General features: G+C 38.7%; 2 pseudogenes across 2 annotated transcripts; one reads left to right on the top strand and one right to left on the bottom strand.

The window, feature by feature from the left end:
- Positions 1-4853: 4853 nt before the first annotated feature.
- Positions 4854-5361, bottom strand: LOC308239968 (protein tyrosine phosphatase type IVA 1-like; annotated as a pseudogene). Its single transcript has one exon. The product of its transcript is annotated as a protein tyrosine phosphatase type IVA 1-like (transcript).
- Positions 5362-9390: 4029 nt separating this feature from the next.
- LOC308239395 (peptidyl-prolyl cis-trans isomerase A-like) lies at positions 9391-9881 on the top strand (annotated as a pseudogene). The gene has a single exon. The product of its transcript is annotated as a peptidyl-prolyl cis-trans isomerase A-like (transcript).
- Positions 9882-20076: the final 10195 nt, after the last annotated feature.

Here is a 20076-nt window from a genome sequence, read left to right as displayed (position 1 = left end):
GAACTCATGTATCTTGGGTAATGCAAAGAGCAGGATTAGATTCAAAACAGCATTTTGGGCTTGCATTTTATGGATCACTCATGATGGTGTTTGTTATTGAATGTTTGTCTCCTCAGAAATCATATGTTAAAACTTAATCCCCAATGTGACCGTATTTGTAGGTGGGCATGAAGCCCCCCCTTTGATTACACCCAAGGAAAAGGGTTATTCTCTCAATTAATTGAGAGCATATTGTATTAATAAGAAACCATTTATACTGGCACATCCTATTGGTATTTGTATTCATGTTCAGATCCTGGCCTTGCAAATTCCTAGCTATGTGAGATTGGGCAAGTCACTTAAACTCTCTCAGCCTCAAATTCTCATTTGAAAATTGGGACAATCATAGCCTCTACCAACAGGGTAGTTGTGAAAATCAATTGAAGTAATACATGTAAACCAGAGGGGTAGCTTAATCTATGCCACTTAATATTATATTATAAGCTTACAATATAAGCTTCTTGAGGAAAGTAACTGAGCCTGATTCTCTTATGTGTCCCTGGAACCTAGCTCAATCTTCTGGCCCAGGCAGGCACTTATATTTTTGAGTGAATTACATGTGATTGTTCATGCTTCCTCTCCTCTACCATAATGCCCAATTGTGAAGCCAGAGTGAAGTTACCCTACCAGGCTAAACATAGAGATCTACCTATGGTTCACCACTGCCTTTTAGTTTCAAACACAACTGCTTGGAAGTTCAAGAATAAAATGAGTTCTAATTTTAAAAATAACTCAGAAAAGAAAAAAACAACTCATTAAAGCACAAATGAAATCTCACTATTGTACAATGTTTCAATCTTGAGTCATATAAAAATTAATCAAAATGTCTCTTTTTATATACAGCTATCTACATATTTTTCCTTTACTGTTACTGACTTATTTTCAAAGAGAAAATGTTATTCCCTTTATGATAAGTTGATCAAGACTGCCACCTATTCGTTATTTGGCTGAAATGCCACACACATTATAGTCTTACCATACCCACTGAAATCTAACAAATCCCTTCTGAGAAGCTACCATTCACCTCAATCCAGTGAGCCTATCTGGGGATGAGCATGAGCATAGGAATCCAGGTCAGAGATCTTGTTTTCTGATATATAGAAAAATATAATTCCATTCTTACTGAGATAAATACAGATGTGTTTAAAGTAATAAAATCATATTTTAGTCATAAACCCAAAATTAAAACCATATCTGTGCTGGTTGTTGTCCAATTGGTATTTCCAGATAAAACACAGGATGGCAAGTAAAATTTAAATATCAGAGAAACAATGAATAATTTAAAAATACAAGTATGTTTCAAATATTGCATGGGACATCATTATACTATATTAAAAAGTTTTCATTGTTTATCTGATATTCAAACTTAATTGCATACCCTGTAATTTTATTTGCTACATATGACAACCCTACTCCAGTCCCCATTTACTCTCCACCTTTGGCCATCCAGCTCTGTGTCCTAGGGAGCTAATCACAAATTGCAAAACTTGGGATCCCCTTACCATCTGACGTTCATTTGAGTTTGGCCAATGAGATATAAGGGTAAAAGGAGAAAGAAGCCATATATTTATTCCCCCACCTCATGCTTCTGGCAGTGACTACATTCATCATTGGCTGTAAATCCTGGGTGGTACTCTCTATTCCATGGCCTAAAATTCTCTTTGGGTTCTGGTAACCCCATTTTTTCACTTGTTCCTTTGGGCTTAGGGATGGAAAAGCTACCCACAGTTACAGATTCATGTTGCTTCAACAATCCATTATGTATCCTTAATCCTGTCCATCATTCTATAACTATTATCTTCATTCAGTGGTTTTCAACTAAACTCTTTGAATGTGTCATTTATTTCCAAATTGATACTAGTACACTCTTGAAATGGCATATGACACCTCCACCACATGAATCACTTTGGGTCCATCAAATTAAGAAACCTATAAACCCAAACCATATTGTTTTTTAGCATAAGAAATTTTTACCTTGACTTCTGGAGAGTGGCAGCAGCATAGAGGCATAAAGCAGTCAGGTGCGCTCTGGGGACTATAAATAGCACAGTAAGTATATGGAAAGCATGTATTAGAAGATGTGAGCTGGAGAGATAGGTAAGAGGGCCCCATCCTGTAGGTCCTTGTGTGCTATACATTAAATAATAATAATAATAATAATAATAATAATAATAGGAAACATATGATTCTTAATGTGTACCAGGCACTATTCTAAGTGTGTGTGTGAGTGTGTGTGTGTGTGTGTGTGTGTGTGTGTGTGTGTTCACACAGTAACCTCAAAATAACCCTATGTGGTAAGTAACATTTTTACCCTTATTTTACAAGTGAAGAAACTGAAACACAGAGAGATTAATTAAGTTCACATAATGATTAAATGGCATAGCTGTGATTCAAACTCAGGCAACTTGGCTCCAAGATTAATATTTTTTTTAAATAATGGAAAGCACTTTTCAACAATAAACAGTTTTTATGACCCTACAAACTGTGTCTACAAAGAACTTACTAGAATGCCGACTTCATTTAATCCTTCATTTGTTAAAAAAAATAAAGAACACACTTTACTTCAATTGGTAATAGGTACTAAGTGAAATGCAATTCAATATTAATGTTTTCTAAAGTTAATTTAACTTTAAGCAAAACAATGTCAATGATGATTACTGCATCTCATTTATTTATATGTTTAAGCTTTTACACTAGATTTTTACAAGCTGGTGAAAACTGACAAATTATTTCTCCCACAGAACTATAACCACACATCCCAAGACAGTATAAATATATGCTTGAACTAACATTAATACACATCAATATTTTATCAATTACATAATAAAACAAATTATCAATTATTCAAATATTAAATTACACAGCTCAAAAAGCATATAAAATATTAGATGTCTGCTCAATTCATTAGCAGAAACTCACTTTTTTTGCAAGAGAGGGTGGCAAAGAAAAAAAATCACACTTCAAACAAAAATAAGTTGGTAGCCGAAACCGGTTTGGCTCAGTGGATAGAGCGTCAGCCTGCGGACTGAAAGGTCCCAGGTTCGATTCCAGTCAAGGGCACATACCTTGGTTGCGGGCACATCCCCAGTAGGAGGTGTGCAGGAGGCAGCTGATCGATGTTTCTCTCTCATCGATGTTTCTAACTCTCTATCCTTCTCCTTTCCTCTCTGTAAAAAATCAATAAAATATATATATATATATATATATATATATATATATATATATATATATATAAGAGATAAAAAAAACATAAGTTGGTAAACAACTTTAGAATGTATGAAAAATTCAAGAATTTCACAATTTTTATGATTAGGAATTGTTTTAGCTACAACAAAGCATGTTTACCTTTAAAAAATATTTACTAAAGAACATATTCTACATGTTCCACACAGGACAAAGGCAACACTTTACTAAAAATACTTAATAGCCCCTCCCATTCTTTTGTCAGGCCTTCCTTATAAGCTGTACCCCAAGTGAAAACATTTAAATTAACTTAAAGTTTTTTGTCTTGAAACATAAAAGACATGCTTCTGTGCAATGTAGATTTTCATAAATGAAACTTTCCATAATAGCACAAAATGAGGTTTATAGAAAAACATTAAATAATCACTAAGACTTGATATACTAGTAAAAATAAAAAAAGTTGAACAAACCTAATGTATACCTGTTTGAATGTGGGAGATATAAACATAAAGTGAGCAGGAAAATAACCATAGAGGCCCTACTTTCTGTTTGAAATGACTTAAGGGATAAACCACATAAGGTCCAAAGCGTTCATAGTTCCTGGTATTTTAGTTCTGTATGACACTAAAAACATAAAAGCATCGTGCTGGGTATTTTGGCACCTAATCTTTCTAAATCTCTTATCTATATATATATAAAACCCTAATATGCAAATAAACTGAATGGCGGAACAACTGGTCGCTATGACATGTGCTGACACACGGAACATGGTGGGCATAGGCCACACCGGGATGATGGAGCAGGCGAGTGGGGGCGCCAGATCAAGGCAAGACACCGGTCACTGTCATTGGGGCGAGACTCTGGTGGTTACTAAAAATTCTTTGCTCCCACGTGCCACAGTCCCATCCGGTGCTCGCACCTGCTGTGGCACTGGAGCTGCCACTCGCACCCACTGCCGATGCCTGGCACCAGCCCCGATCGCTCAGCACCGTCAGCAGGTATCAGCGGTGGCTGCCAGCCCTAATCACCCCCTCAGGGCTTCTCTACCTCCCCCTGCTCCTGAGGGTTGATTGGGGCCAGCAGCTGCCTCTCACACCCGCTGCTAGTGATGGCCCCAATCACTCTGTGCCACTAGTGCATGGAAGCGGTGGAGGTGGGAGCAGGGCTTCTGGCAGAGAGGGGATGGGGCTGCTGCAGGAGGGGCTGGGCGAGAGCGCAGAGGATGGGCTGAGACTGACCCCTGTGCCCACCACAGCCTCGCAGCCCACAGTTCCTTTCAAGGTGCACGAATTCATGCACTGGGCCCCTAGTATATTGATAAGATTCTGGTATGGAAATAGATTTAAAGACATAACTCAGTATTGCATGATTTCAGGAAAAGTCAATTGGCACAAATAATAAGCACATTTTAAATGCTGAGCAGTAAGAATCTTTTGCTAAGTGTCAAAATAGGTTGATCAGAACTAAACATAGAGGCTGTAAAGCTTGTGGCCAAGTAAAACTGCTTTTCAATACTCCTATGGAAGGATCACTAGAGTTATTCACCAAGCCAACATGTTGGCTAACATGTATGATAAATTAGGTCTTATCTCTAACTTCCACTTCCAAGGCAATGGCATCAGGCACCCGTTTTATTGAATGCAACAGTTGTTTCTATGACCATCGGAGTCTTTGAAGTGCAACTGTATTTTAGGACAATACTTCTCCAAATACGGAAGTTGCTTGTTGTTAAAAGCTCCATGCTGTTGCTTTTGTTTTATGAACTGTACTGCATCTTCATATTTCATTCCACCTTTGATTAATACTAGAGCAACAAGCACCAGAGCTCAAGGACTGCAACACAATGAGCAGCAATACAACAACCAGGTTTTTCAGGAACCTTAATTTTTATAAGACTCAAACAGTCATCAGCAATCTGGTTAGATGGTGGTGCACCATCACCAAAAGGCCAATCAAGAACATGGATTCCTTCTTTCTCAACAAGAGTAGTGTCCTAAGTTGCTTCACATACTCTTACTATTGTGCTAACCCCATACTTCTTAAGCTCCTCTATGAATTTGTTTAAGGTTGCATCGGTTGGATTGTGATAAGAAATCTCCTGTTCTTGTATGTGACTTCCACAGGAGCTGGGGGGTTCATTTGAGGTATGATAATTTAGTTAAAATACACTCAATAGGGTTATGAAAGAATTTAAACATTGAATACAGAAATGATACAAAGAAACAGACTCTTCTTCAATATTCTCCACTTGACATTCCCAGTGCTTTGAGTGAAGTTGTGAGTAATGGAAAATGAAATGAACCTCCTAACAAGAAGCAACAATTCTTCAATCTAGTAATATTGAGGCAATAAGAAGGAAGTGCACTGAGGCTTAACCCATCCAGGTCAGAACTCTTATAAAATGCTCTGCAGATTTCAGTTCAACACTTCTGTGTCCAGGTTAACCACTCATATGGTGGTTTCTTGGTGGAGTAGTGATGAATTTCTACAGTTCACTTGTCTACAAAGAAGTCATGCTGTTCCTGACAATAATCTCCACTGCCCTTCAGAAACTCCATAAATATGTGACCAAGAATACCACAGAACTGAGGGATATGTTTACTCATGAAGATTATGGCCTAATTATACAGCTGGTCCCCAGGCAGCAGCAACACAGATGGCAGCAGGGGTGGCAAAGGTTGCAGGGCAGGGGAGGCTTTTCAAATGGCGGTGGAGGCACCAGACTCTACTATGCCAAAGATTAATATTCTTAACCACTATGCTTTTACTATGTTCCAGACATTGAGGAGATAAAGGAAAAAGAAGATGAGATCTTTGCTCTCAAGGATGACAAAGCTTAAGTGGGAAACAATCTCAGAGGCATGTACTGTATTTTTCCATGTATAAGACGCCCCCCCACCACACTTTTCCAACCCAAAATTAAGAAATCAATATTTCAAACATAAAACAGAACACATTTTTATTTAGTAATTACCACAGGTAATCTTTATATACTAGTACTATGATATTATGCAGCATATCACTTTATTCAGCCTCTGTCGCATCACTGCTCTCTTCTTTATCACTATTAGTTCCAGACATATCAATTTCTTCAGCTTCTATTGTGTCACTGCTGTCTTCTGAGTCACTGTCTATATATGTGAGATCATCTTCATAAACTGGTGGCATTTTCTGAGCTAACTTTGTTTGTGTTTTCATGGCCAACCTTTCTCTCCTCATGAAATGGAAGCACCATGTTGCCTTTCCTGTAAAATCAACAATGTTCATTTCACTTGCAAACATTCTTGCCTGACATTGAATAAGCTTGGTTGACACACATAAGCCACAGTGGTGCTGCTCCATAATCCAAGTCTTAAGCCTCTGCTCCAAGTTTGCCCATTTTGCTGGTTTTCCTCTTAAGGCCTTCTTATTTATTTATTTATTTATTTATTTATTTATTTATTTAGCATCTTAAGGAGTTGTTCTTTCTGTTTTCTCCACTGTCTGATCATATACACAGTGGGAGGAAGTCCAAATTGTCTCTCTGCAGTTCTATGCCCATGCTCTTTTGCATAGCTGATTACATTCAGTTTGAATTTTGCATAGTAAGACAATCACTTACCAGTATTTATCTTTTTTTTTTTTTTGACATCTTTATGGGCTCAGAATGCTGTGGTCCCTGTTGCATCTGTGCACTCTCCACCTCCACCTCCAATTACGGCATCAGCTGACATCAGTAACAATAAGGCTCATGATTGGAGGAAGCCTGTTTGACAAGATATGGGCAGCTATGCACCCGCATGGCTCCCTCCTCGGCTGACTTCTGAGTATAAGACACCCCTAGATTTTCAGTCTAATGATTTTAGAAAAAAATAGCATCTTATACATGGAAAAATATGGTATTTATAGGACAAGGTGATATTGCAAAACCCTCTCCCTTGCTTTAGATTTCTCTTACTTTAAGCCAGTCCCTTTTCAATCCCCCAAATCTTAGCTTGTTGACAATTCCTCTGATAGCCTTCTTTTCTGTTTACAATCTGGTGCCTGCCACTTTGAACAGAATAATTTGCATGTGCTTGCTGGTGTGCATAGCTGACAGATCCTCATGTGATTTGGCCACTAGGCTTTATACCACTGGCTCTTCCTGCTCCAGACTCTAACCAATCCCTCAGGTACCCATCCCTGGCCCAGAACCACTGACTGGCCAACTATCTTCCTCCCCTGTGAGAAAGATATCTGTACATTTTCTGTGAACAACTAATTCCACAGGAACTCTTGATACCATAGCAACAAAAATAAGGTGACAACTGCTTTTTAATCCCTTAGCCTGGTGAACATGGAAGTGACAGAAAAAAACACAGACCTTCTTTCTGAAGTTGAATGAGGAGGGGTGAAGCTGCTCACCCTGTGCTTCTGAGGGCTGAAGTACCATCAGCTTTGTCCCCCGTTTCCCTGTAGAAAGAAAAATATGAGCAATGTGTTAAACTGCCTCTATTGTTTTAAACAGCCTCAATTCTTTATGGTCACCAGGAAGCATATTTTGGTGGTGGTGGTAGGACTGGAAATGAAGTGATTTGTGCTTTATTTACAAGGTCAAACAAAGACAATGATAATAATAAGAAGAACTAACATTTGCTCACTATGTGCCAAGCACTGTACTAAACACATGTTATTGTTTTTCTTTAACCTTGAAAATTTTTACAATGTAGATATTATTATTCTCCCCATTTTGCATATGCAGAAAGTGAGGATCAGAGATGTTAAGTAATATATCCAAAATGACACAGCTAATGACTGGCAGCAGCAGGGATTCAAACCCAAATCTGTCTGACCTCAAAACCCATGTTCTTAACCTCTCTTCTGTATTGAATAATCTCAAAATTCCTGCTGGGAGAAATACACAGGGATTTTGTCCAACTTGGGAGTTATTTGATGACACTGCCTGGGAAAAAAAAATAATATAATTAGCTGATGACTCTGCCTAGGAAAGGGAACAATTATGTTCTATGCCTCATGCTTCACATGGTGGATATTGGGTCACACCATGTAGACCACCTGGGGCATGTAGTCCCAGTATGCTTAATTTGGGGATATGCTACAGCCAGCCAGTGTCAGAAGAACCTGGGTAGTTCAGTCCTTGATCCAGACAGAGTGTACTTCCTAAACTGGCCAATGCACATGTTGGCTGCTAGTCATACTCAGAATGGCTGGATCTGCTAGTGGATTCTGGGGTATTGACCAGTTTGGTGGCCCAGTTTGTTTCAAGCCCCCATCCATGGATAGGTAGGATAGATGGAGCAAGGGGAACCTGCCAGTTGTAAGCCACCCTTGTATATTTAAACTTGAAGGATTGCTCAGAGTGAATAATGCCACCATCCACATTCCTATCAGCCTTCTGTGGCTGGAAACCCACAATGTTCCACTCCACTATATATGTGGGCAGCAAACGGACATTTAGCTGCTTAGCATCCACATCTCATTCTTATGTTTGGCGAATCTCCCACTGTTGGTGTCAGTGCGGGGGCAGGGCTCCAGATCTCGTGAATGAAATTTGAAAGCAAGATACTTACTCTTCCTGACCATGGGATTAGGTAATGGAGATATAATCTGTACTAGACCAATGAAATGTCTCAATCTCTGAAGCAAATGGCACAAAAAACAGGGGTATTTTGGTAACTACCCAGTGGTGGGAGCAATAGCAAGAACATCACCAATGAGAGCATCAACTTAAAAAGTTTCTTCTTTGAGCATGACCTTAAATGGTCAGGATAAATGGACATTTGTGGCTGGGGAGCCCTGTCAGTCACAGGTCATCCTTGAACAGCCCAACTTGAGGAAACCTTCAAGTTACTGTGGCCAATTTATATCTACCACCCACATTCCACATTATCTTTGGTTTTACCTGGCTGGAAGCCCACAATGGACCACTCTATTATGTACTATGTATCAAGGGATGTGGTTGACTGCCCAGCATCTATACTCCATTCCTAAGTTAGCTGGGACTCTGACCACTGAGCTTCACTTACCTTTGTCACACCCCAGTTTGCCAGCATTGACATTGATTCCTAACATATTTCCCATAAATCCTTTCCTTCTTAACTCAATCAGAAACTAATTATGTTATTTACAATCAAGAATCCTGACTAGGCTTTGCAGACGCGGCCTCCCTGAAGCTGCCTGTGACCTGCCATGGTGAACCCCACTATGTTCTTCGACATCGCCTACGACAGCAAGCCCTTGGGCCACGTCTCATTCGAGTTGTTTGCAGACAAAGTTCCAAAGACAGCAGAAAACTTCAGTGCTCTGAGTGCTGGGGAGAAAGGATTTGGTTATAGAGGTCCCTGTTTTCATAGAATTATTCTGGGATTGATGTGCCAGGGTGGTGACTTCACACACCATAATGGCACAGATGGCAAGTCCATCTATGGGAGAAATTTGAGGATGAGAACTTCATCCTGAAACATACAGGTCCTGGCATCTTGTCCATGGCAAATGCTGGACCTAACACAAACGGTTCCGTTTTTCGTTTGCACTGCGAAGACTGAGGGTTGGATGGCAAGCGTGTGGTCTTCAGCCGGGTGAAAGAAGGCATGGATATTGTGACAGCCTTGGAGCGCTTTGGGTCCAGGAATGGCAAGACCAGCAAGAAGATCTCCATTGCTGACTATGGACAACTCTAATAAATTTGACTTGTGGTTTATCTTATCCACCAGACCATTCCTTCTGTAGCTCAGGAGAGCGCCCCTTCACCCCCATTTGCTTGGAATGTTCTATAATCTTTGTCCTCTTGCCAGTTTATTAGGTTCCATAATTTCCTTACCCCTTCCCAGTGTAGCTGGATTGTAGAGTTAAGTTTATGATTATAAAATAAAAACTAAACAGTTGTCTGTCAAAAAAAAAAAAAAAAAAAAAAAAAGAATCCTGACTAGATGGTCTGAAAACCTAGCTTTGCATCTGATGATGCCTGTATGACTCTTTCCCCAACTCCATGACATTCCTGGAATCTTGAAACAAATACTCTGAAAATTGGCAGATTATTTTGAACTAAGAAAGCGGCATTTTCCCACCCCAGTATTTCAATTAACTTAGGAGTATATCTACTTTCCATTTCCTCCTTTCCCCTCCTCCTTTCTTCCAACATTGCTCCCTATGCCAGTCCACAATTAAACCTTTAGATTTCTTTTCCCCCCAGGAACTTTCTCTCACTGAGCACAGGCTGAGTAAGTTGGTCCTCTCCCCCAGGGCCTTGAGATTGACTATTTTAGCACACTATTACACTGGTGTAATTTTATATTTAGCTTACTTAATTGACTTTCATATGAGACTGGCTGCTCCTTAAGGGCAGAATTATGTCTGATTCATTGTTATATTCTTATATGACAAAGGACTGTGCCATACAAATACCTCCAAATAGAATCACTGCCAGAGTCAGAAGGCCAGATCATCTGGAATAATATGAAGAAGCATTCATCAGATTCTCAGCCTCCTCTGCTGTTCTATTAAGTAGAACAGGGAACTTCAACTATGGCAGGACCATTGCAGCCTTCACATCATAATATTTGGGGGCTATATTAGTTTTCTCTTGTTACTGTAACAAATTACCACAAACTTAGTCTCTTGAAATAACAAATATGTTATCTTACAATACTGGAGGTCGGAAGTCCAAAATGGTTCTCACTAGGTAAAAATCAAAGTTTCATCAGGGCTATGTTTCTTCTAGAAGCTCTCAGGGAGAATCCATTTCTTTGCCTTTCTAGCTTTTAGAGCAGCCGTGGGCAAACTACGGCCTGCGGGCCGGATCCAGTTCGTTCGGCTGTTCTATCTGGCCCACGGAGCCAAAAGAGCGGAGGGTTCTCTTGCTCTCCCCTCCGCTCCTTTACTTTGAATTTATATTAGTTCACACAAACACTCCATCCATGCTTTTGTTCCGGCTCTCTGGTCCAGTTTAAGAACCCATTGTGGCCCTTGAGTCAAAAAGTTTGCCCACCCCTGTTTTAGAGGCTACTCACATTCTTTGGCTTATGGTCTTCTTCCTTTATTGTTTTTTAAGTCAGCAATATAGCATTTTCAAATTTCTCTTTCACTTTGATCCTCATACTTGGTACATTACAAGAACCCTTGCAATTAGATTGAGTCCACACAGATAATCCAGAATAATCTCCCCACCCCAAAATTTTTAGTTTAATCATACCTGTTAGATTCCTATTGCCATGTAACAGTAACATATTCACAGGTGCTGGGGATTAGAACATGAACATTTGAGGGAGAAATCATTATTCTGCCTACCAAAGGAACCAATGTCTGTCAATTAAACTTTTGTCTATCAAAAACATCTAGAGGAACGTCAATGCTCACAAAGCTGGATCTCTGGATGTGTCTAGAATTTGCTTGTCAATGAGTGAATGCATATTTTCCAAAAGTGTCAAAGTTGATCAAAATAGCTCATGATGTCTCTGGCATAGCTAATATTATTTTTCCTGCCTTATTGAGATATAATTGACAAATAAAATTTTATATATTTAAAGTGAACAATGTGAAGATTTTATATATGTGTACACTTTGAAATGATTAACAAGATAAAGTTATTAACACATCCATCATATAGTTAATTTTACAGTATTATTAATTATAGTCAGCATGCTGTACATTATATCCCAAAACTTACTACCTTAGTATTGAATGTTATACCCTTTGTCCAATATCTCCATATTTCCCCCAAGCCTCTGGTAGGACATGCTTACCCTTTTACTCTGTTTCTATTAGTTTGACTTTTTCTTCTTTCATTCCACAAATAAATGAGATCATAAAGTACTTGCTTTTCCTTTGCAGACAAAGTTCCAAAGACAGCAGAAAACTTCAGTGCTCTGAGTACTGGGGAGAAAGGATTTGGTTATAGAGGTCCCTGTTTTCATAGAATTATTCACTTTGAAATAATTAACAAGATAAAGTTATTTTACACATCCATCATATAGTTAATTTTACAGTATTATTAATTATAGTCAGCATGCTGTACCTTATATCCCAAAACTTACTACCTTAGTATTGAATGTTATATCCTATTTTACTTAACATAATGTCCTCAGGGTTCATGCTATTATAGGAAATGGTGGAATTTTTTTTCTTTTTATGGCTGAATAATATTCCACTATATGTATACCATATTTTATTTATCAATTCATTCATCTATGGACACTTAGGGTGTGTCAATATTTTTGCTATTATGAACATGAAAATGCAAATTTCCTTTTGGGATACTGATATTTTTTCCTTTGGATATATACCCAGAAATGGTATTGCTGGGCCATATGGTAATCCTAAAAAAATATTTTTTGTTAATTTTGAGAAAGAGAGGAAGGGAGAGGGAGAGACAGAGAAACATTTGTAGGCTGCCTCCTGCACACCCCCTACCAGGGATCAAGCCCAAAACTCCAGGTATGTGCTCTGACCGTGAAACAAACGAGCAAGCTCTCCATGCTTGGGCTGATATCCAACCAACTGAGCCACACTGGCCAGGGTGGTAGTCCTATTTTTAATTCTGGGGGAGTAATATACACATTATGGGAGTCCCAGAAGGAGAAGTAAAAAAAGAAATGGGCAGAAAACCTTTTTAACTGTATGAAAAAGTAATCCTGGCTATTCTAACATATGCCAATTAATATACTTACTGGTTTCTGGGTGCAAAAGCAACAGAATAACTAAATAAGTTTCACAGGAAATCTCCTATAGAGAAGGCTGTCCACTTTAAAAAGACAGGAAATTGAAATAGAATTTAGGAAAACAAAACTAAAACAGAAACAAGCATAGGGCTGTTCTGAGGACTATAAGATGTTTCCCCTTCCCTTTGTTTTATTTTTTAAATTAAATATTTATTGTTGAAAGTATTACATATGTCCCCTTTTCCCCCCATTGACCCCTTCTGTCCTGCCCCCATGCCCCACCCCAGATCTTCAGCGGGCAGAAAACTTTAAAAAAATAATGGCTGAGAACTTTCCAAATCTGGGGAGTGATATAAACATTCAAGTACACAAAGCTTATACATATTCAACCCAATGAGGTTCTCAATCAAACACAAAACTGACAAAAAATTTTAAAAATAGAGAATTTTGAAAGCGGCAAGAGAAAAGAAACTTCTCACAACAAGGGCACTCTTACAGGCTGTCCCATGAGATATCTCAGCAGCAATCTTGCAGGTTTCTAATGAGAACAGGATTCACATTTGTGTTACTAGTTGCTATAGTCTGACTCTCTAACACAGTAACTATACACAATGGGAAATCAATAGATGTTTGTTCAATAAATTATTTAATGCAACAACTAACCCATTTAACTCACCTTACAACTAATGCCTACAACAGGAAAGTAAAGTGAAATAAATACTATTATTCCCATCAATGTCATTGCCAGTTGTAATATATGACTTACTTCACTGGGAAGGGTATGGACCAGAAATTAAAACAATAAGCCTCCATTTTCTAAAAGTCCCTGGAATATATTTCAGCCTTTCATCAAGGAAGGCTAGGCACATCCTACCTTTCATGGGTTGAGACTAGAACATAGCAATCTCCCTTGGTTCTGCGCCTTTAAGCCAACTTGGTACTTCAAAAACCTAGGGGTCATAAAAAAAAAAAAAAAAAAAAAAAAAAAAAAAAAACATCATCAGGCCCTTCTTTACTTATTTCAGATCCCCCCCCCCCCCCCGCCCGCTACTTGTAATCAATCTCCCCTCCATTTCACAGCTCTTAGTTCTGATATTTCCCATATTTCTTGCTTTATCCATTAGTATTTTGGATATATGCTTTTTTTGTGCTCCTAATGTTAAGTTTGATCTGTAGGACATAGGCTTGGATTTGCCCCACTGGTTCTCTCTACCTGTGGCTACATTAGATAATGTACCCTCTATATTATTCAGGGTTTTTATGGTTATGGGTGTGTGTGAAATTGAGAGAGAGAGAGAGAAAGAGAGAGAGAGAGGAGAGAGAGAGAGAGAGAGAGAGAGAGAGAGAGAGAGAGAGAGACCCATCCCATTCAAATCAGCTTCAAGCAGATCAAATGGTTGAAATGCTATATTCATGGTTTGATCTCTGTCTTTATCTCATTGTATCTCTTTGCTCTGCTTCTGCCTGCTTAGGGTCTACTTTTCAAATAAGCTTTCTTCACATGTCATGGAAGATGGCTATCCTCACATCTGCCCAGTTTAGCAATTACAGAGGATAAGGGAATCTTTCCTGCTAATTCCAGGAGAAAAGTCTCAGGAAGAATTATGATTGGCCCTCTATGGTTAATAAGATTATTGAACCAATCCCTTAATTTGGGGGTACTTTGTGAAGATCTATGCCACATTCACAGCCAATGGCTTGGGGTGGCAAGTAGGTGGCTGTAACTGTGGTTAGTATCTTTTCTCAAACCACATAAAGTGTAGGAAGAGTGCTCCAATAGAACAAAATGTTATTAGAAAAAGGATGAGGGAGATAAGAATATACCTCTGACAAAACATGAGCTTTCACTGTCCTCTAAAATATTCAATACAGTTGTTTACAAATCCAGATCACTGGATTGATCAAGCTCACACATGTATTAACATAAATAAATAAACAATTAGTTTTCCTTAAAGGGTGTGGTAAAGAGCAGACAACATGGAAAGGATACTCAATAACTGGAGGAGCCTTAATCATGCCAGCCAAAGGAGTCCTGAGAATCTCCAAGATGTTCTGAATTTCCCTTCTCCATTAATTACAGCCCTTTAGCAGATGTAGCAGGAATGAAGACAAAAGGAATCTAGAAAGATAGTACTTCATTTCTACTAGAAACAGCATGGAAGATTACCTTTTGCTCTGCAGTTGCAGTCAATGAATGAACTACCTAAGATTGGGATTTTATAGGTGTAAAAGTATTTGGTGGTAGCAAAGTCAACAGGCTAACCATAGGAATAGCTGAACTGAAACAGAAATAAGGGACACTCACTAAAGAGGAGCGGAAACTGTCTAGTCCAGCCTTGGGCAAACTACGGCCCGCGGGCCGGATCTGGCTGTTCTATCTGGTTCTCTTGCTCTCCCCTCCGCTCCTTTACTTTGAATTTATATTAGTTTACACAAACACTCCATCCATGCTTTTGTTCCGGCCCTCCGGTCCAGTTTAAGAACCCATTGTGGCCCTCGAGTCAAAAAGTTTGCCCACCCCTGGTCTAGTCGGTTGTCTGTGTGGACAGTGAAGTCTTAGAGGATAATGACAGCATTTAGGACAATGAAGAAGGTTGGGAAACTTGAATGAATATGGTGAACAGACCAGGAAGTTACTAAAGACAAACACAAGGAAGAGTAAGAAGTAATAGAGTTAGACAGCATGTGCCTGAAAAGAGAAGAAACTTTGTATATCAGTTGGAAGTTAGTGATACTGGAAATCTACTGTTTTAGTTTGATAGGGCTGCTGCAGAAAAGTACAACAAACTGAGTGACCTACTAGTAAACAACAGAAATGTATTGTCTCATAGTTCAAGGTCAAGAAATTGGCAGGGTTGGTTCTTTCCCTTAGGCTGTGAGGAAAAGATATTTCTCCAGGCTTCTCTCCTTGGCTTGTAGATGGCTGTTTTCACCTTGGGTCTCTTCACATTGTCTATGCATGTCTCTGTGTCCAAATTTCCCCTTTTCATAAGGACATCAGTCAGACTGGATTCGGGCTCACACTCATGACCTCATTTTAACTTGATTACCTCTGTAAAGAATCTGTCTTCAGTGTCACCTTCTGAGATAACTGAGAGTTTGGGCTCCAACATATTTTTTCAGAGGACATAGTTCAACCCAAAATACACCCTTTACCTCTCCTTCAGGAAGGGAGTCTTACTCTTCAGTCTTCCTTAGCAGTAAAACAGTGGTTTTTAACCTAAGGCTGCATATTAAAATCACCCTGGAGGTTTTAAAAAATCTAGATGCCCAGGTCATACGCCAGACCATAAAAACCAAAATCTCCAAGGAAAATGCACCCTAACAACAAAATTTTAAAAATCTCCTTGGGTATTCCTAATGTGTCAAGTTGAGAACCACCCCTTAGAAAACTGAGAGATATCTTGCAAAGACACAGCTGGATTCCAAGTAGTCTGCTAAGCAGTGTACATTTATTCAGTTTACTCCCAGGCAACACTGGGCCAAATTATGAATTTTTATCATCTAAAAATGTATATTTAATCATAGATCACAGAGGGAAAATCAGTTATGTATAAGAAATAACTAAGTAATACCCTGCATATAACTTATTCTCTCTTCTCTGAGATTACTATGACTTTGAATGGACTACCTGATAGTGACATCATAAGGCAAATGAGAAGAAGGGTGGCTCTGATTTTTCAATTTTGAAATAAATGTGGTTATGGACACTAGCCTTCAGAACACTTTTAGAATAAAAGTACAAAAGATTGTTAAATAAGCACTCTTTATCCCATTGCCATGGCTAAGGGCCTATGCCAACTCAGCCAATGGAGACACATCATCAGCATGCTCATATGGCTAAGTATTTTCCTAAGAAGCTATGTCCCCACAAAGTAATATCCTACATAGCATCTACTTCTAACCCAAAATCATGAGTTGGTAAATGACTAATGTTCAAGAAAACTTTCTGCATATGAAGTGAAAGAATCCATGTCTCTTATGAATATATAACAGAGTAATATGATATACAATGAGAAATAAAAAGTGGCCAAGAATGAGCTGCTTAAAAGCCATCTAATAGGGGACTTCTTATTTTTATAAATTTATCTTTATTGTTGAAAGTATTACAGATGCCCCCCCCCCTTTTTCCCTGTTGATCCCCTCAACCCCACTCCCGACCCCTCCCCAGGCCTTCACCACACTATTATTTGTGTCCATGGGTTAAGCATATATGCATATAAGTTCTTTGGTTAATCTCTTCCCACCCCACCCCTTTTCCCTCTGAAATACATCAGTCTGTTGCATGCTTTAATGTCTCTGGATCTGTTTTTCTCATCAGTTTATTTTGTTCTTTATATTCCACAAATAAGTGAGATCATGTGATACTTGTCTTTCTCTGGCTGGCTTATTTCACTTAGCATAATACTCTCCAGGTCCTTCCATGCTGTCTCAAAAGGTGAGAGATCCTTCTTTTTTACTGCTGCTTAGTATTCTATGGTGTAAATGTACCACAACTTTTTAATCCAATAATCTACTGATGGGCACTTGGACTATTTCCAGATCTTAGCTATTGTAAATAATGCTGCTATAAACATAGGGTGCATATATTCTATTTGATTGGTGTTTCAGACTTCATAGGATATGTTTAAGAGTGGACTTCTTGTGACTTTCTCTCCTGCAGTTAGAAAAAGAAGTTTCACATAGACATTCTCTGGTATTATCCCAGCCACCACCACAGATTATGAACCTGAGCATGAGGAAATGACAAAGAAGGAAGAATATACCATCAGGATAGTATATTAGCAGACAGTGGATACAGTTGCATTTGGCCTTTTTGTGTTCTGAGTTCAGGCTTGGAGGTAAGAAGAAACCACAGCGCCCTAGCCAGTTTTTATCAGTGGTTAGAGTGTTGACCTGCAGACTGAAGGGTCACAGGTTCCCATTCTGGTCAAGGGCACATATCTTGATTGCAGGTTCAATCCCAGCCCAGTCAGGGCACATGCGGGAGGCAACCAATCAATGTTTCTTACACTGATATTTTTCTCTCTATGTCTCTCCCCATCCCTTCCATTCTATCTAAAAATCAATGGAAAAAAATATCCCCAGGTGAGAATTAATGAAAAGAAAAGAAAAAGAAGACACCACACAAAGGGTATCCAGTATAGTCTTATTAATCTGGTATAAAGCTAAAGGAAACTCCCTCTTAATTATTACTCTTAGGTAACATAATACCTATGAACTGATACGCTGATATTTGTTGATTATTTTTTTAATTTTTTTTCTTTACTGATTAAGGTATTACATATGTGTCCTTATCCCCTCATTGCCCCCCGATCCCCCCTCTTGCTCGTGCCCTCACTCCCCTGGTGTCTGTGTCCATTGATTAGGCTTATATGCATGCATACAAGTCTTTTGGTTGATCTCTCCCCCTTACCCCCATCCTCCCCTGCCTTCCCTCTGTGGTTTGACAGTCTGATCCATGCTTCTCTGTCTCTGGATCTGTTTTTGTTCATCAGTTTATGTTATTCATAATATCACACAAATAAGTGAGATCATGTGGTATTTATCTTTCTCTGATTGACTTATTTTGCTTAGCATAATGCTCTCCAGGTCCATCCATGCTGCTGCAAATGGTAGGAGATCCTTCCTTTTTGCAACAGTGTAGTATTTCATTGTGTAGATATACCACTGTTTTCTAATCTATTCATCTGCTGATAGGCACTTAGGCTGTTTCCAAATCTTAGTTATGGTAAATTGTACTGCTATGAACATAGGGGTGCATATATCTCTTCTGATTGGTGTTTGTAGTTTCTTGGTATATATTCCTAGAAGTGGGATCACTGGGTCAAATGGGAGTTCCATTTTTAGTTTTTTGAGGAAAGACCATACTGTTCTCCACAGTGGCTGCACCAGTCTACATTCTCACCAGCAGTGCATGAGGGTTCCTTTTTCTTCATATCCTCGCCAGCCCTTGTCATTTGTTGATTTGTAGATGGTAGCCATTCTGACAGGTGTGAGCTGTTACCTCATTGTCATTTTGATTTGCATCTCTCAGATGATTAGTGAATTTGAGTATATTTTCATAGTCTCTTGGCCTTCTGTATGTCCTCTTTTGAAAAGTATCTATTTAGGTCCGTTGCCCATTCTTTGATGTTGATTCTTTATCTTAAACATTTTACATGCAAATATCATTTAATCTTCAGAGCCCTATAATGTATATTTTTATGGTAGTTGTTATTATGTAAATAAGAAAACTGAAATTGATTGCTCAATTAGTAAGTGATGAAACAACATTTGAAGCCAAGACTCTGGACTCTTAGCCAACATTTTCTACTGCCTAAGAAACACTTTCTCCATGTGTTCTTTTCCATCTCTGGGATATGTGTAAGATATACTTAGGGGAGTTGTATATCCTCATTTAAAAACTGCAATGTCCATGTATAAGAACTAAGGGATGTAGAACAGATATTCACTCAATTTTATACCTTGTCCAGGATTCTCCATTGGTTTGTGACTCTAAGTAACAGTCAATGAAAGCCCAAGCCAACTCATTGTGTCCTGAGGACAAAGGTGTACCAGAGGTTTAACCACAGGAAATGAAAACAGTATAAACAAATAATTGTGCAGCTATTTAGTCAAGGAACAAAATCAGGGATTAGAGCCAAAGCAGTTATTTTAAAATCAGGTCTAAGGCAAAACCATGCACCAGGTTGAGAACCTCAGAAATATATTAGGAAGCAGAGAGCAAAATTGGCCGGAGTGAACAGCAAGGAGTACAAATGCTCTGGAGGCCCATTTTTATGTGAAATAGCCAAAGCTGGAAGTATTAAATTAAATATTCTGGTAAGAATCACAGCAGGTATAATAAAAACTACCAATGCTGTGTGTATCTACTCTTACTAGAGGGAGAGTAGAACTTAACTGAGAAAATACGATTGGACAAAATTTAGCTTTGACTTTCAAAATACATATTATATTTTTATATTTTAAACATTTACTTATCTAATTGTGGTAAGAACACTTAACATGCAATCTACTTTCTTAACAAAATTTTAAAACTCATGAATAGAAATTATAAAAAACAGGTAGAAGGATATATACAATGACAGGATACCTTGAGTTTACTTAACTCAGAACCCTCAAATGGGAAAACAATCTTAGAGTAAGGTTGAGGAAGCATGGTGCTGCACAGTAGAATAGAGCCTGGATCCATAGATATAATCTCCTGCATGTCAGA

This window comes from Plecotus auritus (genome assembly GCF_963455305.1).
Source record: "Plecotus auritus genome assembly, chromosome: X".
NCBI lineage: Eukaryota > Metazoa > Chordata > Mammalia > Chiroptera > Vespertilionidae > Plecotus > Plecotus auritus.
Note: the sequence above shows the minus strand (reverse complement) of the source record. Positions and strands in the feature narration are given on the sequence as shown.